The 24,909-nt window shown below is 43.6% G+C and overlaps 11 non-coding genes across 11 annotated transcripts; all 11 read left to right on the plus strand.

Moving 5' to 3' along the window:
* Positions 1-241: 241 nt before the first annotated feature.
* On the plus strand, positions 242-432 carry LOC141235505 (U2 spliceosomal RNA). The gene has a single exon (XR_012301278.1). It is a non-coding gene; the product is annotated as a U2 spliceosomal RNA (small nuclear RNA).
* A 6,204-nt stretch (positions 433-6,636) lies between these two features.
* LOC141235748 (U2 spliceosomal RNA) lies at positions 6,637-6,819 on the plus strand. Its single transcript, XR_012301513.1, has one exon. It is a non-coding gene; the product is annotated as a U2 spliceosomal RNA (small nuclear RNA).
* Positions 6,820-8,532: 1,713 nt separating this feature from the next.
* Positions 8,533-8,723, plus strand: LOC141235506 (U2 spliceosomal RNA). Its single transcript, XR_012301279.1, has one exon. It is a non-coding gene; the product is annotated as a U2 spliceosomal RNA (small nuclear RNA).
* A 1,115-nt stretch (positions 8,724-9,838) lies between these two features.
* On the plus strand, positions 9,839-10,029 carry LOC141235508 (U2 spliceosomal RNA). The gene has a single exon (XR_012301281.1). It is a non-coding gene; the product is annotated as a U2 spliceosomal RNA (small nuclear RNA).
* Positions 10,030-11,144: 1,115 nt separating this feature from the next.
* LOC141235509 (U2 spliceosomal RNA) lies at positions 11,145-11,335 on the plus strand. Its single transcript, XR_012301282.1, has one exon. It is a non-coding gene; the product is annotated as a U2 spliceosomal RNA (small nuclear RNA).
* Positions 11,336-12,450: 1,115 nt separating this feature from the next.
* Positions 12,451-12,641, plus strand: LOC141235510 (U2 spliceosomal RNA). The gene has a single exon (XR_012301283.1). It is a non-coding gene; the product is annotated as a U2 spliceosomal RNA (small nuclear RNA).
* Positions 12,642-13,756: 1,115 nt separating this feature from the next.
* On the plus strand, positions 13,757-13,947 carry LOC141235511 (U2 spliceosomal RNA). Its single transcript, XR_012301284.1, has one exon. It is a non-coding gene; the product is annotated as a U2 spliceosomal RNA (small nuclear RNA).
* Positions 13,948-15,062: 1,115 nt separating this feature from the next.
* Positions 15,063-15,253, plus strand: LOC141235512 (U2 spliceosomal RNA). The gene has a single exon (XR_012301285.1). It is a non-coding gene; the product is annotated as a U2 spliceosomal RNA (small nuclear RNA).
* Positions 15,254-16,368: 1,115 nt separating this feature from the next.
* LOC141235513 (U2 spliceosomal RNA) lies at positions 16,369-16,559 on the plus strand. The gene has a single exon (XR_012301286.1). It is a non-coding gene; the product is annotated as a U2 spliceosomal RNA (small nuclear RNA).
* Positions 16,560-22,551: 5,992 nt separating this feature from the next.
* On the plus strand, positions 22,552-22,733 carry LOC141235769 (U2 spliceosomal RNA). Its single transcript, XR_012301530.1, has one exon. It is a non-coding gene; the product is annotated as a U2 spliceosomal RNA (small nuclear RNA).
* Positions 22,734-23,848: 1,115 nt separating this feature from the next.
* Positions 23,849-24,039, plus strand: LOC141235514 (U2 spliceosomal RNA). The gene has a single exon (XR_012301287.1). It is a non-coding gene; the product is annotated as a U2 spliceosomal RNA (small nuclear RNA).
* The last annotated feature ends 870 nt before the right edge of the window (positions 24,040-24,909 follow it).

The following is a 24,909-nucleotide window of genomic DNA, read 5'->3' on the forward strand; positions in this document are numbered from 1 at the left end:
CCCTTCCAACGGTGTTGAGGCGGGTGGGAACAGCAGGGGGTGAAGGTGCTGTGTTTAAAGAGGTGGAGTTATGCAGATCTAAAACGCGTGGATTGCAGCAGCAGCAAGCCGAAAAGTGCAGGCATGTAAGGGATCTAGAGGTTGACAACATGTCTTCTTAACGGGAGTCCAGGAGCTCATCTCCACAAATGGACTTTTCAGGATCCTTGGGTGGCTCCGTAGTTTGAAACCAATTCTGGTTATCGCTTCTCGGCCTTTTGGCTAAGATCAAGTGTAGTATCTGTTCTTATCAGTTTAATATCTGATACGTCCCCTATCTGGGGACCATATATTAAATGGATTTTTAGAACAGGGAGATGGAAAAAGAGCTTGCTCTGTCCACTCCACGCATTGACCTGGTATTGCAGTATCTCCAGGACCGGTGCACCCCTTCTTTAATGCAGTTTCTAAAATCAGAAAGAATTGAATTCAATGTTTTTTGTTCATTTTGCTTGTTTGTCGGATTTGGGGATGGACTCTTTGGCTTTGCTTTTCTTCTCCTCATTGGATTTTTCATGTTCAAAGTTGCAGAAGCCAGATTACAAGCTCATTTTGGTTCAACCTCCGCAACTGTGCATTGCATTGCCATGTAATGTGATGCAATGCTATCTTTCTAGCTCTCCCTTTTTACTTCCTTTTGGATAAACAGACATATTAGGCAAGCATTTTGGAGCTTTCACCTAAATAACTACAGGTGGTGAGATAAGCTGCACAATATAATTGACCTTTCAGTATATTGTTGCACACACACCATCTATTTAGCAAATGCCCTTGTTATCAACAGCAGCCTTTTAAACTCACCTGAGCTAACAGGTATGTGCGCTGGTTACTCTGCTGCGCTTAAAATTTCTTTTTTGGTTTGCTACAATGCCTTTTCTGAAACGTTGTCTCCTTCTGCTGGAACACTGACTTCTTTCATTTAATGCCTGCAGACTATAAAAGAGAACCCAACCCAAAAAGTTTGGTTGATTAGTCTGTGGCATTCTGTTAAACTGTTGCTTATGGCGGTCTCTGTGAGCTTCTCAGCGACATTCAGCCAGCCAGGTATCCTGCCTGCAGTAGATGGAATGTGGCAATGGAACGCTGGCTGCGCGTGTCATAATAGGCTCTGAGCCTTTATATACCTGTGCACAGCAGCAGCCACCTTCAGTCTGCTGCTGGACAGCCAGCAGCAGCAGCAGCAGGAGAGGTATGTAATCAGGAGCCCTCCTGCTAAGGGTAGACAGCTGCTCGTTCCACCCCACCCCCCGCCTTAATTGGTTCTCCTCCCTTCCAACGGTGTTGAGGCGGGTGGGAACAGCAGGGGGTGAAGGTGCTGTGTTTAAAGAGGTGGAGTTATGCAGATCTAAAACGCGTGGATTGCAGCAGCAGCAAGCCGAAAAGTGCAGGCATGTAAGGGATCTAGAGGTTGACAACATGTCTTCTTAACGGGAGTCCAGGAGCTCATCTCCACAAATGGACTTTTCAGGATCCTTGGGTGGCTCCGTAGTTTGAAACCAATTCTGATTATCGCTTCTCGGCCTTTTGGCTTCGATCTTACAGCTTGTCTGTTTGGTTGTTGTCTATCTGGGTGCTTCCGGTACCCTCTCTCTCGGCCTGGGGGGATCGTTCCTCTTCGGAGGGACTTCACCCCCCTGCTGCTATAGGGAGAGAGGCTTAGTCCGGGAGCAACGGGAAGTGATCCCCTAAAAAGGCATATGCCTTTTTTTTCTTTCCGTAGTTGGCGTACTTTTTTTGGAAGAGATGCCGGCTGTGCTGTCATATGCATCGGGTGAACCCCGGATGAGAAATACAGTGCGAATTGACGTTTTGGAGAAGTTTCGCTGTGAGAAAAACATCCAGTATGTTTGCAACATCATCCTTCTTGGACTTCTGGGATTTAGTAGAGAGGACATCTTCTGCTTCCAGGACAACGAATCGAAAGGTACCTACACCATCACTTTTAGGAGTCAAGGGTGCTGCCAACAACTGGTCCAGAAAGTGAACGAAAATAGCCACATGGACGAAATGGAAGGTTTGATTTTTTCCTTATTATTTGTTTATGAAGAAGTCCAGATTGTGGTTCACTTCCCTAACCCTTTTGTGGAAGTGCTGGATATTTTGACTTTCTTGCGTCGCTATTGCGATGACGTGTCCTTTTTAGGAAAAATTAAAAATGCAGTTAATTTTTGGTGTGGGAAGCGGAGGTTCCTGGCACGATTAAAGAAGGATCCAACGGGAGTCGGAGGAACACAGCACCCTCCCTCCACCTTCACAATCGGGAAGAGCCGAGGATACCTCTTCTATCAAGGTATGCCCTTGTATTGTAGGAATTGTGGCACAATGGGGCATACCCAAGACGCTTGCCAGGAGAGGAGGGCTGCCCGTTGTAATAATTGCAGCCAGTATGGACACTTGACGAAAGACTGTCCTCACAAGAAACAGTGTAATCTGTGCGGGGAGGATGGACATGTATTCCGGAGTTGCCCCCAGAGAACCAAGGTACGGACATATGCAGAGGCAACTGGGGGTCCCCGGCGAAGACAATCTCTAGCTCGCCCCTCAGTGTCCGTCGGGGAGGATCCCCTTGACAGGACTGAGCTAAGCTCTACTGGCCCCTCTGTAGTGGAGGTGGCAAAGAAGAAGCCCCCGCAAAAAGGGGACTATGGGCGGTCCGTCCAGGGACCGGAGCAGGGATGCTCTTCTGTTCGGGAGGGTGTCTCTGTGTCGATGGCCCCTGAAGATGTGTGTGTTTCTGGTGTGCTGGAGCAGGGTGCCCCCAGTATGTTGGCACTGGTGGGCCCTGCTGCGAAGGCCCCAGATGCTATTCAAGTGTCGAGCCAGCAGGACGCAGTGTGTTTTTCCCTAGGTGACGACCTCGAGAAGAGAGACCATGAGGCAGTAGTGGGAGAAGATTGCACTAGTGACCTACCTGAACCCAGCGGGAAAAAGATGCGTGCGGATGTCTGTCCGGATTCACCGGATGTTTCCTTGGGTGTCGGTGATTTGTGGCTGCAGGGAGCAGGAGCTGGATACCCGGTCACTGCCTCGGATCCAATGAACATTTCCTTTTCCCCGGAGTCAGGGATCTTGGAGGCACTGTTGGATCATAGTCCTGAACAGGTCAAGATGATTCTGGATGACTCCCTCCCACCTTGACTTTAATGCCGTCCATAAAATGCCTCTCACTGAATGTGAGATCTTTAAAGAGCCCTGTTCGCAGGGCTGCTCTTTTTCAATATTTAGAGACTTTAGACTTTGATGTGTGTTTATTGCAGGAATGTGGACTACAACACTCAATTAATTATGACGAGCTTAAAAAGGATTGGAAGTCGGGACCGTCAGTGTGGTCCGGCTCAAATGTGAATAGGTCTGCTGGAGTGGGTTTGCTCTGTCGTGGTAATAACATCGTGTTTTCCTCTGTTACAGAGATTACACCAGGCAGGGCAATGTTAGTACATTTGCATATTAATAATTTTAGTTTTCGCATAATTAATGTGTATGCTCCTCCCGACAAGCAAGAGCGCATCCAATTGTTTGAAATTTTGCCTGTATTTTGTGTTGGGTCTTCTCCCCTCCTGATAGGTGGGGATTTCAACTGCCTTAGTGTCGGCGAACAACGAGTAGGAGGGGACCCTCTCCGTAAGTTGGATAAGTCATGTTTTCTGCTAAAAAATTTTCAAACTGATTTTAAGCTATGCGATGCCTGGAGGTCTCTTTCACCGACGGACCCTGGATTTACATGGTCCGGTCGGGGAGTGGCCTCTAGGATCGATTTTATGTTTTTATCTGTGGATTTTAAGCCGGTGATGTTTGATCTAATGTCTAATTTATTTTCCGATCACAAAATGTTAAAATTACAGTTAGAATACCAAGGAGAGCAGAGAATAAACAAAGGACTGTGGCGTTTGGGGACACATCTGCTGGAGGATCCTCAGATAAGGTCGGATTTTTGTACAGCCTACCAGGAATGGAGACAACATAGGCCTCCTTATATAAAAATGTTGTCTTGGTGGGAAAAGATTAAAAATAAAATTAGGCTTTTTTTTATCACGGCAGGGAGGAAGAAATCAAGACAGAAAAAACAATTTTTCTCAAATCTAAATACTAGGCTGCAGACACTTTATAAATTTAAAGAGATTGGGTTGGAGGTGGAGGAAGACATTGTCAGCCTAAAAGCAGAAATACATACACTTTTGGAGCAGAAGGGGAGAGAGGTTATTTTTAATTCAAAGGTAAAGCAGTTAGAAGAAGATGAAAAATGTACACGCTTCTTTTTTAAAAAAGCAATGGAGAGGAAAGATGCGATTACTTGTTTAGGTGAAGAATCCACTATACAGGGCATGAAGAACGTGGCTTTTGATTTTTACCGACTCCTTTTTAGTGAGAAAAGTGTGGATGATTCCTTTTTACAAGATGCTCTTAATGTCCTAGATTTTAAGTTGAATCAGTCAGATCAGGAGTTTTTAATACGGGATTTTAGCTTAGAGGAACTTTTTAACATTTTTAAAAGTTTTTCAAAGGGCAAAGCTCCGGGAGCAGACGGTCTCCCCGTCGAATTTTATCTGACTTTCTGGGATATTTTAAAGGATGATCTTTTAGCACTTTTTAAGGAGGTTTTTAAGTGTAAACGGTTGCCCAAGGGATGGAGGAGGGGAATAGTGTCCTTGATCTTTAAAAAGAAAGGGGCTCGTGAGGACCTTGCAAATTGGAGGCCTATCACCCTCCTCAACATGGATTATAAAGTATTAGCCAAATTTATTGCATGCCGGCTTAAAATGATAATTGATAAGTTGATACAACCAGAACAAGTTTGTGGTGTACCGGGAAGGAGTATTGCGGAGGTGTTAAATGTCATAAGAGATGCAATATGGTATACTAGGGATCGTGGTCAGAATTTAGCCCTGTTGGCGCTGGACTTTGAGAAGGCGTTCGACAGGGTATCGCACAAGTATCTTTTTAGTGTTTTAAAGAAGATGGCGATCCCGGATTTTATCATGTCTCTAATTAAGATTTTGTATAAAGATTCATATTGTCAAATCTCTGTTAATGGCTTCTTAACAGGTGAAATACCGCTGGAATCCGGAGTGAAGCAGGGCTGCCCTTTGTCCCCGATCCTGTTTATTTGTGCTATGGAGCCTTTATTATGCCAAATTAGGAAAGATAAAGTGATCCGTGGGGTCCCTGTTCCGGGTGGAGGGGGGGCCCAAATTAAAGTCTTCGGGTATATGGACGATGTTACTGCCATCTGCACGGATCCTGCTTCCCTCCGGAGGGTGGTGAGGTGTACCAGTTTTTTTAGTCAGGCTTCAGGTTTTAAGTTGAATTTTAATAAAACTGAGTGTTTGACAATTGGTTCCTGGGATACAGTGGACCTACCAGCAGTCAAAATGAAGTGTGATAAAGTTAAAATTTTGGGCATTACTTTTAATAAAGAAAATGACGGGGTTGTGAGTTGGGGGGAGGTCCAGGAGAAAATGGTGAAGAAACTATCCTTTTGGAATTTGCGTAGTTTGTCAATCGAAGGGAAAGTTCTAATTATTAAGTCTGTATTATTGCCAATGATGTTATATGTTGCAATTGTGTACCCTCCCTCCGACTTAATGCTCAAAAAGCTGACTCGCTGCATGTTTATATTTATTTGGGGCTCGAAGATGGAAAAAGTAAAACGCACAGAAATGTATAAAAGGCATCAAAATGGTGGAAAGGATGTCCCGGATTTGAGCATGTTTTTGTATATAAATTTCTTCTGTTTCTGTTTTAAGCTTCTTAATTCTAACAGTGTTTTTAGTCTGTTTTTAAAATATACTTGTGGTTATGTTTTTAAGAGATGGCTACGGCCATCCTTATCTTCGCCTGTTTTATTATGTCCCCCAAAGCATCTTATCATCTTAGAGAAAGTATGTAGAAATTATAAATTAAGAGACTTGGATACTGATATTCTTCAAGACCGAAGGAAATTGATAACTCATCTGAGAAGGGAAGAAAGAGTATCTGAAGTAATCAACTTTTCCTGGAGCAGATCCAAGCGAGTCTGGAGGAATGTGTTTGGAAAGTTTCTCGCAAATATTCATAAAGACCTTGCCTGGATGTCCGTCCACCAGTGCCTCCCAACTAGAGACTTTCAGCACAGGAGAGGCCTGGCGGCGCGGGCAAAATGTCCTAGAGACTCGTGTGGAAGTGATGAGACGGTTTTACATCTGTTTTGGAACTGTTTTTATGCGCAAGAACTTTGGCGGAGACTGGGGGTGCTTTTGAAATGGGTTTGTGGTCTGAAAGACTTTTGTCACGAATATGTTTTATACGGACTTTTTAATTGCCCAACTTTACATCAAACCAAAATATGCTGGTGTATAATAAATTGTGCAAAAAGTGCTATGTGGAAAGTGAGGAATATTTTGTTGTTCAAACGTGACTGTATTTCCATCAATGATTGTATTAGAATGGTTTTTAGCGAAATGTATATTTATTATTTGAAAGATGTCAAAGATGTGGGTAAACACGAAGCGAATAGAAGATGGTGTTTTTACATGTGGAATACTATTTTGTACTAATAATATCTGTGGAAAGAGCTCTATTAACGCTGTAAATAAGAATAATGTGTTTTTGTACTTTTTTATATCTGAATAAATTTATGTTGAAACCTTATCTGTTCTTATCAGTTTAATATCTGATACGTCCCCTATCTGGGGACCATATATTAAATGGATTTTTAGAACAGGGAGATGGAAAAAGAGCTTGCTCTGTCCACTCCACGCATTGACCTGGTATTGCAGTATCTCCAGGACCGGTGCACCCCTTCTTTAATGCAGTTTCTAAAATCAGAAAAAATTGAATTCAATGTTTTTTGTTCATTTTGCTTGTTTGTCGGATTTGGGGATGGACTCTTTGGCTTTGCTTTTCTTCTCCTCATTGGATTTTTCATGTTCAAAGTTGCAGAAGCCAGATTACAAGCTCATTTTGGTTCAACTTCAGCAACTGTGCATTGCATTGCCATGTAATGTGATGCAATGCTATCTTTCTAGCTCTCCCTTTTTACTTCCTTTTGGATAAACAGACATATTAGGCAAGCATTTTGGAGCTTTCACCTAAATAACTACAGGTGGTGAGATAAGCTGCACAATATTGGGATGTATTAACAGAAGCATACAGTCTAGATCACGTGAAGTCATTATCGGTCTTTACTCCTCTTTGGTCAGACCTCATCTGGAATACTGTGTACAGTTTTGGGCACCACATTTTAAAAAGACATAGACAAACTGGAGCAAGTTCAGAGAAGAGCGACCAGAATGGTGACTGGTCTGCAAACCATGTCCTATGAGGAACGGTTGCAGGATTTGGGAATGTTTAGCTTGCAAAAAAGAAGACTGAGAGGAGATTTAATAGCTGTCTACAAATATGTCAAGGGCTGTCACATTGTAGAAGGATCATCTTTATTCTCATTTGCACAAGGAAAGACTAGAAGCAATGGGATGAAACTAAATGGGAGGAGACACAGATTAGATATTAGAAAAAACTTTTTGACAGTTAGGGTGATTAATGAGTGGAACAGGCTGCCACGAGAGGTGGTGAGTTCCCCTTCAATGGACGTCTTCAAACAGAGGCTGGACAGACATCTGTCTGAGATGATCTAGTGAATCCTGCTTTGAGCAGGGGGTTGGACCAGATGACCCAGGAGGTCCCTTCCAACTCTACCATTCTATGATTCTATGATTCTATGATATAATTGACCTTTCAGTATATTGTTGCACACACACCATCTATTTAGCAAATGCCCTTGTTATCAACAGCAGCCTTTTAAACTCACCTGAGCTAACAGGTATGTGCGCTGGTTACTCTGCTGCGCTTAAAATTTCTTTTTTGGTTTGCTACAATGCCTTTTCTGAAACGTTGTCTCCTTCTGCTGGAACACTGACTTCTTTCATTTAATGCCTGCAGACTATAAAAGAGAACCCAACCCAAAAAGTTTGGTTGATTAGTCTGTGGCATTCTGTTAAACTGTTGCTTATGGCGGTCTCTGTGAGCTTCTCAGCGACATTCAGCCAGCCAGGTATCCTGCCTGCAGTAGATGGAATGTGGCAATGGAACGCTGGCTGCGCGTGTCATAATAGGCTCTGAGCCTTTATATACCTGTGCACAGCAGCAGCCACCTTCAGTCTGCTGCTGGACAGCCAGCAGCAGCAGCAGCAGGAGAGGTATGTAATCAGGAGCCCTCCTGCTAAGGGTAGACAGCTGCTCGTTCCACCCCACCCCCCGCCTTAATTGGTTCTCCTCCCTTCCAACGGTGTTGAGGCGGGTGGGAACAGCAGGGGGTGAAGGTGCTGTGTTTAAAGAGGTGGAGTTATGCAGATCTAAAACGTGTGGATTGCAGCAGCAGCAAGCCGAAAAGTGCAGGCATGTAAGGGATCTAGAGGTTGACAACATGTCTTCTTAACGGGAGTCCAGGAGCTCATCTCCACAAATGGACTTTTCAGGATCCTTGGGTGGCTCCGTAGTTTGAAACCAATTCTGGTTATCGCTTCTCGGCCTTTTGGCTAAGATCAAGTGTAGTATCTGTTCTTATCAGTTTAATATCTGATACGTCCCCTATCTGGGGACCATATATTAAATGGATTTTTAGAACAGGGAGATGGAAAAAGAGCTTGCTCTGTCCACTCCACGCATTGACCTGGTATTGCAGTATCTCCAGGACCGGTGCACCCCTTCTTTAATGCAGTTTCTAAAATCAGAAAGAATTGAATTCAATGTTTTTTGTTCATTTTGCTTGTTTGTCGGATTTGGGGATGGACTCTTTGGCTTTGCTTTTCTTCTCCTCATTGGATTTCTCATGTTCAAAGTTGCAGAAGCCAGATTACAAGCTCATTTTGGTTCAACTTCAGCAACTGTGCATTGCATTGCCATGTAATGTGATGCAATGCTATCTTTCTAGCTCTCCCTTTTTACTTCCTTTTGGATAAACAGACATATTAGGCAAGCATTTTGGAGCTTTCACCTAAATAACTACAGGTGGTGAGATAAGCTGCACAATATAATTGACCTTTCAGTATATTGTTGCACACACACCATCTATTTAGCAAATGCCCTTGTTATCAACAGCAGCCTTTTAAACTCACCTGAGCTAACAGGTATGTGCGCTGGTTACTCTGCTGCGCTTAAAATTTCTTTTTTGGTTTGCTACAATGCCTTTTCTGAAACGTTGTCTCCTTCTGCTGGAACACTGACTTCTTTCATTTAATGCCTGCAGACTATAAAAGAGAACCCAACCCAAAAAGTTTGGTTGATTAGTCTGTGGCATTCTGTTAAACTGTTGCTTATGGCGGTCTCTGTGAGCTTCTCAGCGACATTCAGCCAGCCAGGTATCCTGCCTGCAGTAGATGGAATGTGGCAATGGAACGCTGGCTGCGCGTGTCATAATAGGCTCTGAGCCTTTATATACCTGTGCACAGCAGCAGCCACCTTCAGTCTGCTGCTGGACAGCCAGCAGCAGCAGCAGCAGGAGAGGTATGTAATCAGGAGCCCTCCTGCTAAGGGTAGACAGCTGCTCGTTCCACCCCACCCCCCGCCTTAATTGGTTCTCCTCCCTTCCAACAGTGTTGAGGCGGGTGGGAACAGCAGGGGGTGAAGGTGCTGTGTTTAAAGAGGTGGAGTTATGCAGATCTAAAACGCGTGGATTGCAGCAGCAGCAAGCCGAAAAGTGCAGGCATGTAAGGGATCTAGAGGTTGACAACATGTCTTCTTAACGGGAGTCCAGGAGCTCATCTCCACAAATGGACTTTTCAGGATCCTTGGGTGGCTCCGTAGTTTGAAACCAATTCTGGTTATCGCTTCTCGGCCTTTTGGCTAAGATCAAGTGTAGTATCTGTTCTTATCAGTTTAATATCTGATACGTCCCCTATCTGGGGACCATATATTAAATGGATTTTTAGAACAGGGAGATGGAAAAAGAGCTTGCTCTGTCCACTCCACGCATTGACCTGGTATTGCAGTATCTCCAGGACCGGTGCACCCCTTCTTTAATGCAGTTTCTAAAATCAGAAAGAATTGAATTCAATGTTTTTTGTTCATTTTGCTTGTTTGTCGGATTTGGGGATGGACTCTTTGGCTTTGCTTTTCTTCTCCTCATTGGATTTTTCATGTTCAAAGTTGCAGAAGCCAGATTACAAGCTCATTTTTGTTCAACCTCCGCAACTGTGCATTGCATTGCCATGTAATGTGATGCAATGCTATCTTTCTAGCTCTCCCTTTTTACTTCCTTTTGGATAAACAGACATATTAGGCAAGCATTTTGGAGCTTTCACCTAAATAACTACAGGTGGTGAGATAAGCTGCACAATATAATTGACCTTTCAGTATATTGTTGCACACACACCATCTATTTAGCAAATGCCCTTGTTATCAACAGCAGCCTTTTAAACTCACCTGAGCTAACAGGTATGTGCGCTGGTTACTCTGCTGCGCTTAAAATTTCTTTTTTGGTTTGCTACAATGCCTTTTCTGAAACGTTGTCTCCTTCTGCTGGAACACTGACTTCTTTCATTTAATGCCTGCAGACTATAAAAGAGAACCCAACCCAAAAAGTTTGGTTGATTAGTCTGTGGCATTCTGTTAAACTGTTGCTTATGGCGGTCTCTGTGAGCTTCTCAGCGACATTCAGCCAGCCAGGTATCCTGCCTGCAGTAGATGGAATGTGGCAATGGAACGCTGGCTGCGCGTGTCATAATAGGCTCTGAGCCTTTATATACCTGTGCACAGCAGCAGCCACCTTCAGTCTGCTGCTGGACAGCCAGCAGCAGCAGCAGCAGGAGAGGTATGTAATCAGGAGCCCTCCTGCTAAGGGTAGACAGCTGCTCGTTCCACCCCACCCCCCGCCTTAATTGGTTCTCCTCCCTTCCAACGGTGTTGAGGCGGGTGGGAACAGCAGGGGGTGAAGGTGCTGTGTTTAAAGAGGTGGAGTTATGCAGATCTAAAACGCGTGGATTGCAGCAGCAGCAAGCCGAAAAGTGCAGGCATGTAAGGGATCTAGAGGTTGACAACATGTCTTCTTAACGGGAGTCCAGGAGCTCATCTCCACAAATGGACTTTTCAGGATCCTTGGGTGGCTCCGTAGTTTGAAACCAATTCTGGTTATCGCTTCTCGGCCTTTTGGCTAAGATCAAGTGTAGTATCTGTTCTTATCAGTTTAATATCTGATACGTCCCCTATCTGGGGACCATATATTAAATGGATTTTTAGAACAGGGAGATGGAAAAAGAGCTTGCTCTGTCCACTCCACGCATTGACCTGGTATTGCAGTATCTCCAGGACCGGTGCACCCCTTCTATAATGCAGTTTCTAAAATCAGAAAGAATTGAATTCAATGTTTTTTGTTCATTTTGCTTGTTTGTCGGATTTGGGGATGGACTCTTTGGCTTTGCTTTTCTTCTCCTCATTGGATTTTTCATGTTCAAAGTTGCAGAAGCCAGATTACAAGCTCATTTTGGTTCAACTTCAGCAACTGTGCATTGCATTGCCATGTAATGTGATGCAATGCTATCTTTCTAGCTCTCCCTTTTTACTTCCTTTTGGATAAACAGACATATTAGGCAAGCATTTTGGAGCTTTCACCTAAATAACTACAGGTGGTGAGATAAGCTGCACAATATAATTGACCTTTCAGTATATTGTTGCACACACACCATCTATTTAGCAAATGCCCTTGTTATCAACAGCAGCCTTTTAAACTCACCTGAGCTAACAGGTATGTGCGCTGGTTACTCTGCTGCGCTTAAAATTTCTTTTTTGGTTTGCTACAATGCCTTTTCTGAAACGTTGTCTCCTTCTGCTGGAACACTGACTTCTTTCATTTAATGCCTGCAGACTATAAAAGAGAACCCAACCCAAAAAGTTTGGTTGATTAGTCTGTGGCATTCTGTTAAACTGTTGCTTATGGCGGTCTCTGTGAGCTTCTCAGCGACATTCAGCCAGCCAGGTATCCTGCCTGCAGTAGATGGAATGTGGCAATGGAACGCTGGCTGCGCGTGTCATAATAGGCTCTGAGCCTTTATATACCTGTGCACAGCAGCAGCCACCTTCAGTCTGCTGCTGGACAGCCAGCAGCAGCAGCAGCAGGAGAGGTATGTAATCAGGAGCCCTCCTGCTAAGGGTAGACAGCTGCTCGTTCCACCCCACCCCCCGCCTTAATTGGTTCTCCTCCCTTCCAACGGTGTTGAGGAGGGTGGGAACAGCAGGGGGTGAAGGTGCTGTGTTTAAAGAGGTAGAGTTATGCAGATCTAAAACGCGTGGATTGCAGCAGCAGCAAGCCGAAAAGTGCAGGCATGTAAGGGATCTAGAGGTTGACAACATGTCTTCTTAACGGGAGTCCAGGAGCTCATCTCCACAAATGGACTTTTCAGGATCCTTGGGTGGCTCCGTAGTTTGAAACCAATTCTGGTTATCGCTTCTCGGCCTTTTGGCTAAGATCAAGTGTAGTATCTGTTCTTATCAGTTTAATATCTGATACGTCCCCTATCTGGGGACCATATATTAAATGGATTTTTAGAACAGGGAGATGGAAAAAGAGCTTGCTCTGTCCACTCCACGCATTGACCTGGTATTGCAGTATCTCCAGGACCGGTGCACCCCTTCTTTAATGCAGTTTCTAAAATCAGAAAGAATTGAATTCAATGTTTTTTGTTCATTTTGCTTGTTTGTCGGATTTGGGGATGGACTCTTTGGCTTTGCTTTTCTTCTCCTCATTGGATTTTTCATGTTCAAAGTTGCAGAAGCCAGATTACAAGCTCATTTTGGTTCAACTTCAGCAACTGTGCATTGCATTGCCATGTAATGTGATGCAATGCTATCTTTCTAGCTCTCCCTTTTTACTTCCTTTTGGATAAACAGACATATTAGGCAAGCATTTTGGAGCTTTCACCTAAATAACTACAGGTGGTGAGATAAGCTGCACAATATAATTGACCTTTCAGTATATTGTTGCACACACACCATCTATTTAGCAAATGCCCTTGTTATCAACAGCAGCCTTTTAAACTCACCTGAGCTAACAGGTATGTGCGCTGGTTACTCTGCTGCGCTTAAAATTTCTTTTTTGGTTTGCTACAATGCCTTTTCTGAAACGTTGTCTCCTTCTGCTGGAACACTGACTTCTTTCATTTAATGCCTGCAGACTATAAAAGAGAACCCAACCCAAAAAGTTTGGTTGATTAGTCTGTGGCATTCTGTTAAACTGTTGCTTATGGCGGTCTCTGTGAGCTTCTCAGCGACATTCAGCCAGCCAGGTATCCTGCCTGCAGTAGATGGAATGTGGCAATGGAACGCTGGCTGCGCGTGTCATAATAGGCTCTGAGCCTTTATATACCTGTGCACAGCAGCAGCCACCTTCAGTCTGCTGCTGGACAGCCAGCAGCAGCAGCAGCAGGAGAGGTATGTAATCAGGAGCCCTCCTGCTAAGGGTAGACAGCTGCTCGTTCCACCCCACCCCCCGCCTTAATTGGTTCTCCTCCCTTCCAACGGTGTTGAGGCGGGTGGGAACAGCAGGGGGTGAAGGTGCTGTGTTTAAAGAGGTAGAGTTATGCAGATCTAAAACGCGTGGATTGCAGCAGCAGCAAGCCGAAAAGTGCAGGCATGTAAGGGATCTAGAGGTTGACAACATGTCTTCTTAACGGGAGTCCAGGAGCTCATCTCCACAAATGGACTTTTCAGGATCCTTGGGTGGCTCCGTAGTTTGAAACCAATTCTGGTTATCGCTTCTCGGCCTTTTGGCTAAGATCAAGTGTAGTATCTGTTCTTATCAGTTTAATATCTGATACGTCCCCTATCTGGGGACCATATATTAAATGGATTTTTAGAACAGGGAGATGGAAAAAGAGCTTGCTCTGTCCACTCCACGCATTGACCTGGTATTGCAGTATCTCCAGGACCGGTGCACCCCTTCTATAATGTAGTTTCTAAAATCAGAAAGAATTGAATTCAATGTTTTTTGTTCATTTTGCTTGTTTGTCGGATTTGGGGATGGACTCTTTGGCTTTGCTTTTCTTCTCCTCATTGGATTTTTCATGTTCAAAGTTGCAGAAGCCAGATTACAAGCTCATTTTGGTTCAACTTCAGCAACTGTGCATTGCATTGCCATGTAATGTGATGCAATGCTATCTTTCTAGCTCTCCCTTTTTACTTCCTTTTGGATAAACAGACATATTAGGCAAGCATTTTGGAGCTTTCACCTAAATAACTACAGGTGGTGAGATAAGCTGCACAATATAATTGACCTTTCAGTATATTGTTGCACACACACCATCTATTTAGCAAATGCCCTTGTTATCAACAGCAGCCTTTTAAACTCACCTGAGCTAACAGGTATGTGCGCTGGTTACTCTGCTGCGCTTAAAATTTCTTTTTTGGTTTGCTACAATGCCTTTTCTGAAACGTTGTCTCCTTCTGCTGGAACACTGACTTCTTTCATTTAATGCCTGCAGACTATAAAAGAGAACCCAACCCAAAAAGTTTGGTTGATTAGTCTGTGGCATTCTGTTAAACTGTTGCTTATGGCGGTCTCTGTGAGCTTCTCAGCGACATTCAGCCAGCCAGGTATCCTGCCTGCAGTAGATGGAATGTGGCAATGGAACGCTGGCTGCGCGTGTCATAATAGGCTCTGAGCCTTTATATACCTGTGCACAGCAGCAGCCACTTTCAGTCTGCTGCTGGACAGCCAGCAGCAGCAGCAGCAGGAGAGGTATGTAATCAGGAGCCCTCCTGCTAAGGGTAGACAGCTGCTCGTTCCACCCCACCCCCCGCCTTAATTGGTTCTCCTCCCTTCCAACGGTGTTGAGGCGGGTGGGAACAGCAGGGGGTGAAGGTGCTGTGTTTAAAGAGGTGGAGTTATGCAGATCTAAAACGCGTGGATTGCAGCAGCAGCAAGCCGAAAAGTGCAGGCATGTAAGGGATCTAGAGGTTGACAACATGTCTTCTTAACGGGAGTCCAGGAGCTCATCTCCACAAATGGACTTTTCAGGATCCTTGGGTGGCTCCGTAGTTTGAAACCAATTCTGGTTATCGCTTCTCGGCCTTTTGGCTAAGATCAAGTGTAGTATCTGTTCTTATCAGTTTAATATCTGATACGTCCCCTATCTGGGGACCATATATTAAATGGATTTTTAGAACAGGGAGATGGAAAAAGAGCTTGCTCTGTCCACTCCACGCATTGACCTGGTATTGCAGTATCTCCAGGACCGGTGCACCCCTTCTTTAATGCAGTTTCTAAAATCAGAAAGAATTGAATTCAAAGTTTTTTGTTCATTTTGCTTGTTTGTCGGATTTGGGGATGGACTCTTTGGCTTTGCTTTTCTTCTCCTCATTGGATTTTTCATGTTCAAAGTTGCAGAAGCCAGATTACAAGCTCATTTTGGTTCAACTTCAGCAACTGTGCATTGCATTGCCATGTAATGTGATGCAATGCTATCTTTCTAGCTCTCCCTTTTTACTTCCTTTTGGATAAACAGACATATTAGGCAAGCATTTTGGAGCTTTCACCTAAATAACTACAGGTGGTGAGATAAGCTGCACAATATAATTGACCTTTCAGTATATTGTTGCACACACACCATCTATTTAGCAAATGCCCTTGTTATCAACAGCAGCCTTTTAAACTCACCTGAGCTAACAGGTATGTGCGCTGGTTACTCTGCTGCGCTTAAAATTTCTTTTTTGGTTTGCTACAATGCCTTTTCTGAAACGTTGTCTCCTTCTGCTGGAACACTGACTTCTTTCATTTAATGCCTGCAGACTATAAAAGAGAACCCAACCCAAAAAGTTTGGTTGATTAGTCTGTGGCATTCTGTTAAACTGTTGCTTATGGCGGTCTCTGTGAGCTTCTCAGCGACATTCAGCCAGCCAGGTATCCTGCCTGCAGTAGATGGAATGTGGCAATGGAACGCTGGCTGCGCGTGTCATAATAGGCTCTGAGCCTTTATATACCTGTGCACAGCAGCAGCCACCTTCAGTCTGCTGCTGGACAGCCAGCAGCAGCAGCAGCAGGAGAGGTATGTAATCAGGAGCCCTCCTGCTAAGGGTAGACAGCTGCTCGTTCCACCCCACCCCCCGCCTTAATTGGTTCTCCTCCCTTCCAACGGTGTTGAGGCAGGTGGGAACAGCAGGGGGTGAAGGTGCTGTGTTTAAAGAGGTGGAGTTATGCAGATCTAAAACGCGTGGATTGCAGCAGCAGCAAGCCGAAAAGTGCAGGCATGTAAGGGATCTAGAGGTTGACAACATGTCTTCTTAACGGGAGTCCAGGAGCTCATCTCCACAAATGGACTTTTCAGGATCCTTGGGTGGCTCCGTAGTTTGAAACCAATTCTGGTTATCGCTTCTCGGCCTTTTGGCTAAGATCAAGTGTAGTATCTGTTCTTATCAGTTTAATATCTGATACGTCCCCTATCTGGGGACCATATATTAAATGGATTTTTAGAACAGGGAGATGGAAAAAGAGCTTGCTCTGTCCACTCCACGCATTGACCTGGTATTGCAGTATCTCCAGGACCGGTGCACCCCTTCTTTAATTCAGTTTCTAAAATCAGAAAGAATTGAATTCAATGTTTTTTGTTCATTTTGCTTGTTTGTCGGATTTGGGGATGGACTCTTTGGCTTTGCTTTTCTTCTCCTCATTGGATTTTTCATGTTCAAAGTTGCAGAAGCCAGATTACAAGCTCATTTTGGTTCAACTTCAGCAACTGTGCATTGCATTGCCATGTAATGTGATGCAATGCTATCTTTCTAGCTCTCCCTTTTTACTTCCTTTTGGATAAACAGACATATTAGGCAAGCATTTTGGAGCTTTCACCTAAATAACTACAGGTGGTGAGATAAGCTGCACAATATAATTGACCTTTCAGTATATTGTTGCACACACACCATCTATTTAGCAAATGCCCTTGTTATCAACAGCAGCCTTTTAAACTCACCTGAGCTAACAGGTATGTGCGCTGGTTACTCTGCTGCGCTTAAAATTTCTTTTTTGGTTTGCTACAATGCCTTTTCTGAAACGTTGTCTCCTTCTGCTGGAACACTGACTTCTTTCATTTAATGCCTGCAGACTATAAAAGAGAACCCAACCCAAAAAGTTTGGTTGATTAGTCTGTGGCATTCTGTTAAACTGTTGCTTATGGCGGTCTCTGTGAGCTTCTCAGCGACATTCAGCCAGCCAGGTATCCTGCCTGCAGTAGATGGAATGTGGCAATGGAACGCTGGCTGCGCGTGTCATAATAGGCTCTGAGCCTTTATATACCTGTGCACAGCAGCAGCCACCTTCAGTCTGCTGCTGGACAGCCAGCAGCAGCAGCAGCAGGAGAGGTATGTAATCAGGAGCCCTCCTGCTAAGGGTAGACAGCTGCTCGTTCCACCCCACCCCCCGCCTTAATTGGTTCTCCTCCCTTCCAACGGTGTTGAGGCGGGTGGGAACAGCAGGGGGTGAAGGTGCTGTGTTTAAAGAGGTGGAGTTATGCAGATCTAAAACGCGTGGATTGCAGCAGCAGCAAGCCGAAAAGTGCAGGCATGTAAGGGATCTAGAGGTTGACAACATGTCTTCTTAACGGGAGTCCAGGAGCTCATCTCCACAAATGTACTTTTCAGGATCCTTGGGTGGCTCCGTAGTTTGAAACCAATTCTGGTTATCGCTTCTCGGCCTTTTGGCTACGACCAAGTGTTGTTGCTGGAAGACTCCAAAGCCTATCGCATCCTCGGCCTTGAGGCATCGGCAGTTCTACTGTCTTAAGCCTCCTGCTGCTATAGGGGGTGTGCGTGCTGAAGAGAACCAAGAAGGCGATCGACTTATCTGAATATGGCGATGGCGACATCGGCTACTCTCCGTTCTGCTGGAGCTGGCGACTTGAAGATCAAGAACTCTTTCAAGATTGAAGTTGAAGAGCGAGCCCGTGACAAGTTCTCCCTGTCTTTCTTCGTGAGGAAGGTCCTGCTTGAGATCCTGCAGGTGAAAAGGGAGAACATTCTGGCACTTCAAGATGCTCCTGGACGCTTTGTGCTTACCCTGACCTCTGAAGTGGCATCTCAGAATTTTTACCATCAGATCAAGCTGAGACTTCAGGAGGAAGATCTTAAAGGACTGTGTTTTGTGACCCTCTGCCTGGCAGAAGAGAAGTCTGTGGGGGTTCATATGAGCAATCCGCATGTCTCTGAAAAGGATGTGGCTGCGTTTCTGCATAACTATTGCTCTGAGGTCCACTTTTCTCACAAAATCATGAACTCTGAGAGGTTGTGGACCGGAAAATACAAGTTCATCGTGAAGCTGAGAGAAGGTTTGGGAATTGGTGGACTCATTCATCCGCCTCAGAGCTTCCTGATTGGCAGAGAGAGAGGAAGACTCTTCTATCCAGGGATGCCTATCTTCTGCAGAAAATGTATGGACTTTGGGCATTCCTTTGAGAGCTGCAAGAGGAGAACGCTCTTTGCAAGAAGTGCTATCAAAAAGGACATGTCACTCTGAACTGCCCAAATCAGATGATCTGTAATATCTGCCGTATCCCTGGGCACTCTTTTCGGGATTGTCCGTTGAGAAAAAAGACCTTCAGCTATGCAGATGCAGCTCGGGGGGGAGCCCCTCCGAAGCGGTCCAGTCCTGAAGAACAAACAGACAAATCCAAGGACCCTCCCGGGAACCCTTCTGGGGATCCGCCCAAGGACACTGCTGGGGACCCGCCTGGGGATAGCATTGTTCTCAAGGATTGGTCGGAGAGTCCAGATGGTCATGTGGTGGAGGAGAATCCAGCTGAGTCTGAAGTGGAGATGGGAGAGGAGTCTTCTAAGGAGGCTGGTGGTGAGGAGGAGGAGGAGGAGATTAACATTGACGTGGAGGTTTTGAGGAAAAGGAAAAAGGAGAAGTCGAGTTTGTTTAAGGGAGAGAGCGCCAGCAAAAGACCTGCTGGGCGTTTGAAAATAGTCCTCCCTAATTACTCACCTAAACCGATCATCTCAGTTCCTAAACCTGTAAACCCATCTGATCCGGTGAACATCGAGGAATTCTCAGACACGGACGTTTCTGCGGGTCCCTCTACCCCGGTCGGATTCATGTCAGATACGGACTCAAGCTCTGTTTAAATGATTTATGGCTACACTCAAAATTGCCTCACTAAATGTGAGGAGTTTAAAGGGCTCTGTCAAGAGAGCTGCTTTATTTTCTTACCTGATGACTTTAGATGCTGATATTTTTTTACTTCAAGAATGCGGCATTGACCATGACCCTAACTATAACAAACTAAGGGAAGATTGGGCGAACGGACCTTCCATCTGGTCCGGTGAAAATGGATCGCGTGCTACTGGTATTGGCGTCCTGTTTAAAAACAAAGACTTTAAGGTTACCTCGTTCACTGAAGTTGAACCTGGACGTGCACTAGTTGTTAATGTGAGTTACTGTGGATCCGAGTTCAAGCTGATTAATGTTTATGCATCTCCGATTAAAGAGGAAAGATCCAGTTTATTAGATATCATCAAACTCTTTATACCTGGTCCTACACCAACTGTGGTTGGCGGTGACTTCAATTGTATCCGGTCTGATGAAAATAGGACATCAGGTACTAGAAGGAAAGACAAAACTGAGATGCAGTTAAAAAATCTAATCGACGATACTTGCCTGAATGATGTCTGGAGAGTAAAGAATACCTCTGAACCAGGATACACTTGGGAGAACAATCTTCTAAAATCAAGAATTGACTTTGTTCTGACATCACAGAGTTTTAAAGTGAATAAAGTGGATCTAACAGGTAACATCTTTTCTGACCACAAAACGTTAATTACTCACTTGGAATTGCCCAGTCTAGAGAAAGGGCGAGGTGTCTGGAAGTTGAACACTCTGCTGCTGGAAGATGAAAGTATAAAAGAGGAATTTTTGAAATTTTATAAAAAACTACAGGGGAAAAAACATTATTACAAAAGAATTCTAGAATGGTGGGAGTATGTGAAGTCTCAAATTAGACATTTTTTTCTCTTAGCTGGCAAAAGGAAGGCCAGACAGAATCAGAAATGGTTTAAAGACCTGAATACAAAACTGCAAACAGGTTACAAACTCAGAAATGCAGGGATAGATATGGAGGATGTTATTTTACAAGTCAAAGAAGACATTAAAAAAGCAATTGAACAGAAAGGCAAAGAAATAATTTTCAACGCCAAGGTAGAACATATGGAAAAAAATGAAACATGTTCCAGGTTCTTTTTCAAAAAATCTTTAGAACCCAAAGAATTAATTAAAGAACTTGATGGTGAAACAACTAAAGATGGACTGTTGGACAAAGCGCAAACTTTTTATCAAAATCTTTTTAGCGAAAAGAAAATTGACGCTGATTTTTTACCTGATGCTCTTAATTCATTGCAGAATCACCTTGAAAAGCAAGATCAAGAGTTGTTGATTGAAGATATCTGTGAAGAAGAACTGCTAAGTGCAATCAAAAGCTTTTCTAGAGGAAAAACACCGGGTACTGACGGACTACAAATTGAATTTTATCTTACTTTTTGGGAGATTTTAAAAGACGACCTGTTTGAGATTTTTAAAGCTGTCTTTTTATGTGACAAATTGCCTGAATCTTGGAGAAGTGGTGTGGTCACCCTGCTTTTTAAAAAAGGAGATAAGACTAATCTAGAGAACTGGAGACCAATCACGTTACTCAACGTAGATTATAAAATTATGGCAAAAATCATGGTGAACAGAATGAAGAAGGTGATAGAGAAGGTCGTGCATCCTGATCAGGTATGTGGTGTGCCTGGTCGTACAATTGCAGAAAACTTGAATATTATACGGGACGCAATTTGGTATCAGCAAGAGAGGAAGCAAAAGCTAGCTCTTCTGTCCCTTGATTTCCAGAAAGCGTACGACAGAGTCTCTCATAAGTACCTGTATTCTGTGTTAAAGAAAATGAAATTCCCGGATGTTTTTATTAAGCACATTGCACTTTTATATGATGGAAGTTTTAGCAGGATTTTAATTAATGGTTTTTTATCTTCAGAAGTTGTTCTAAAGTCGGGCGTCAAACAAGGATGCCCACTTTCGCCTCTGCTCTTTATCTGCGCAATCGAGCCTCTACTGGCAATGTTGAGGAAAGATAAGATGGTGAAAGGTGTACCCATACCAGGTGGAAATGGACTAAGTACTAAGTCACTGGGGTACATGGATGACATCACGATCCTGTGCGACTCAGAACAATCGCTGAGAAGAGCAGTAAGAACTACTGATTTTTTCTGTTTAGCATCTGCCTTCAAACTGAACTTGGAGAAGAGCGAATGTCTTGGATTCGGTGATTGGTCAGATGCGCAGATTCCTCAACTTAAAATAAGAAGTGATAAGATCAAAATTTTAGGTGTTGTGTTTACAAAAAAGAATGATAGAGAAGAAAGTTGGCAGTTGGTGAAGGAGAAAATGCAAAAGAAGATAAGTTTATGGAAACTCAGAAAATTATCAATGGAAGGTAAAAACTTGATCATTAAGTCTTTGTTGTTGCCGATAATGTTGTTTTTAAGTATGGTGTACCCCCCGAATGAGAACACAGTAAAGTTTCTCCAGAGACAAATTTTTCTTTTTCTGTGGGGATCAAAAATGGAGAAGGTTCGAAGAGAGACAATGTACAAGCAGCATAAATATGGTGGAAAGAATATCCCAAATATCAAAAAAATTTTGTACCTAAAGTTCTTTAGTTTTTGCTTCAAAATGACCAATCTAAGAACTCATTGGTCTTTCTACTTAAGATATGCAGCTGGAGATATCTTTAGGAAAAGAAAGTGGATAACATTGCCCCCAAATTCTCCTGTCCTAATTACACCGCCAAAACAATATGTCTTACTAGAAAAAACAATTAGACTTTATAACTTACCTGAAGTAGATGTGGACATGCTGTCAAATTCAAGAAGACTGGCTCTAGAGACAAAGAGAAAAGAAACGATGACAGCAGTGGCAAACTTTACATACACTAAAAGTGGAAGAATTTGGAGAATGACTTATGCACCTTATCTAACAAATGAATATAAAGACTTGGCATGGGCAATAGTGCAAGAATGTGTTCCTGTTAGATTTTTTCAACACAGAAGGGGATTGTGCAATACTGCAAGATGCCCTAGAACAGGCTGTGTTAGAGAGGAAACAGTTTTACACACCTTTTGGAACTGTTTTTATGCCCAAAATGTCTGGAAAGAAGTTGGAAGTCTCTTAAAGTTTGTTACTGGTCTTAAGTTTTTAAATCACGAAGTAGTTTTATATGGAAATTTTACATGTCAATCAAAAGAAAAAGAAAGAGTCATTTGGATAATGATAAATGGAATAAAGAATGCGCTATGGAAAGTCCGAAACATATTGCTTTTTAAAAGAGATTTTATAAGTGAAAGTGAATGCATAAAATTAGCACTAAGTGAAATATATATTTATTACCTGTTAGATCTGAAGAGAATTGGGAAAAAAAGAGCCAAGAGTCTATGGAACTTTCATCTGTGGAACCTTGTAGCATGAACAGATTATAAGGCAAGAGAAATATTAGAAGAGAAATAACAACTGAAATATAAGAACAAAATGAAAAAGAAAAAAATCTGTTCTTATCAGTTTAATATCTGATACGTCCCCTATCTGGGGACCATATATTAAATGGATTTTTAGAACAGGGAGATGGAAAAAGAGCTTGCTCTGTCCACTCCACGCATTGACCTGGTATTGCAGTATCTCCAGGACCGGTGCACCCCTTCTTTAATGCAGTTTCTAAAATCAGAAAGAATTGAATTCAATGTTTTTTGTTCATTTTGCTTGTTTGTCGGATTTGGGGATGGACTCTTTGGCTTTGCTTTTCTTCTCCTCATTGGATTTTTCATGTTCAAAGTTGCAGAAGCCAGATTACAAGCTCATTTTGGTTCAACTTCAGCAACTGTGCATTGCATTGCCATGTAATGTGATGCAATGCTATCTTTCTAGCTCTCCCTTTTTACTTCCTTTTGGATAAACAGACATATTAGGCAAGCATTTTGGAGCTTTCACCTAAATAACTACAGGTGGTGAGATAAGCTGCACAATATAATTGACCTTTCAGTATATTGTTGCACACACACCATCTATTTAGCAAATGCCCTTGTTATCAACAGCAGCCTTTTAAACTCACCTGAGCTAACAGGTATGTGCGCTGGTTACTCTGCTGCGCTTAAAATTTCTTTTTTGGTTTGCTACAATGCCTTTTCTGAAACGTTGTCTCCTTCTCCTGGAACACTGACTTCTTTCATTTAATGCCTGCAGACTATAAAAGAGAACCCAACCCAAAAAGTTTGGTTGATTAGTCTGTGGCATTCTGTTAAACTGTTGCTTATGGCGGTCTCTGTGAGCTTCTCAGCGACATTCAGCCAGCCAGGTATCCTGCCTGCAGTAGATGGAATGTGGCAATGGAACGCTGGCTGCGCGTGTCATAATAGGCTCTGAGCCTTTATATACCTGTGCACAGCAGCAGCCACCTTCAGTCTGCTGCTGGACAGCCAGCAGCAGCAGCAGCAGGAGAGGTATGTAATCAGGAGCCCTCCTGCTAAGGGTAGACAGCTGCTCGTTCCACCCCACCCCCCGCCTTAATTGGTTCTCCTCCCTTCCAACGGTGTTGAGGCGGGTGGGAACAGCAGGGGGTGAAGGTGCTGTGTTTAAAGAGGTGGAGTTATGCAGATCTAAAACGCGTGGATTGCAGCAGCAGCAAGCCGAAAAGTGCAGGCATGTAAGGGATCTAGAGGTTGACAACATGTCTTCTTAACGGGAGTCCAGGAGCTCATCTCCACAAATGGACTTTTCAGGATCCTTGGGTGGCTCCGTAGTTTGAAACCAATTCTGGTTATCGCTTCTCGGCCTTTTGGCTAAGATCAAGTGTAGTATCTGTTCTTATCAGTTTAATATCTGATACGTCCCCTATCTGGGGACCATATATTAAATGGATTTTTAGAACAGGGAGATGGAAAAAGAGCTTGCTCTGTCCACTCCACGCATTGACCTGGTATTGCAGTATCTCCAGGACCGGTGCACCCCTTCTTTAATGCAGTTTCTAAAATCAGAAAGAATTGAATTCAATGTTTTTTGTTCATTTTGCTTGTTTGTCGGATTTGGGGATGGACTCTTTGGCTTTGCTTTTCTTCTCCTCATTGGATTTTTCATGTTCAAAGTTGCAGAAGCCAGATTACAAGCTCATTTTGGTTCAACTTCAGCAACTGTGCATTGCATTGCCATGTAATGTGATGCAATGCTATCTTTCTAGCTCTCCCTTTTTACTTCCTTTTGGATAAACAGACATATTAGGCAAGCATTTTGGAGCTTTCACCTAAATAACTACAGGTGGTGAGATAAGCTGCACAATATAATTGACCTTTCAGTATATTGTTGCACACACACCATCTATTTAGCAAATGCCCTTGTTATCAACAGCAGCCTTTTAAACTCACCTGAGCTAACAGGTATGTGCGCTGGTTACTCTGCTGCGCTTAAAATTTCTTTTTTGGTTTGCTACAATGCCTTTTCTGAAACGTTGTCTCCTTCTGCTGGAACACTGACTTCTTTCATTTAATGCCTGCAGACTATAAAAGAGAACCCAACCCAAAAAGTTTGGTTGATTAGTCTGTGGCATTCTGTTAAACTGTTGCTTATGGCGGTCTCTGTGAGCTTCTCAGCGACATTCAGCCAGCCAGGTATCCTGCCTGCAGTAGATGGAATGTGGCAATGGAACGCTGGCTGCGCGTGTCATAATAGGCTCTGAGCCTTTATATACCTGTGCACAGCAGCAGCCACCTTCAGTCTGCTGCTGGACAGCCAGCAGCAGCAGCAGCAGGAGAGGTATGTAATCAGGAGCCCTCCTGCTAAGGGTAGACAGCTGCTCGTTCCACCCCACCCCCCGCCTTAATTGGTTC

This window comes from Phyllobates terribilis, unplaced genomic scaffold (genome assembly GCF_046119375.1).
Source record: "Phyllobates terribilis strain yellow unplaced genomic scaffold, ASM4611937v1 Scaffold_682__1_contigs__length_827410, whole genome shotgun sequence".
NCBI lineage: Eukaryota > Metazoa > Chordata > Amphibia > Anura > Dendrobatidae > Phyllobates > Phyllobates terribilis.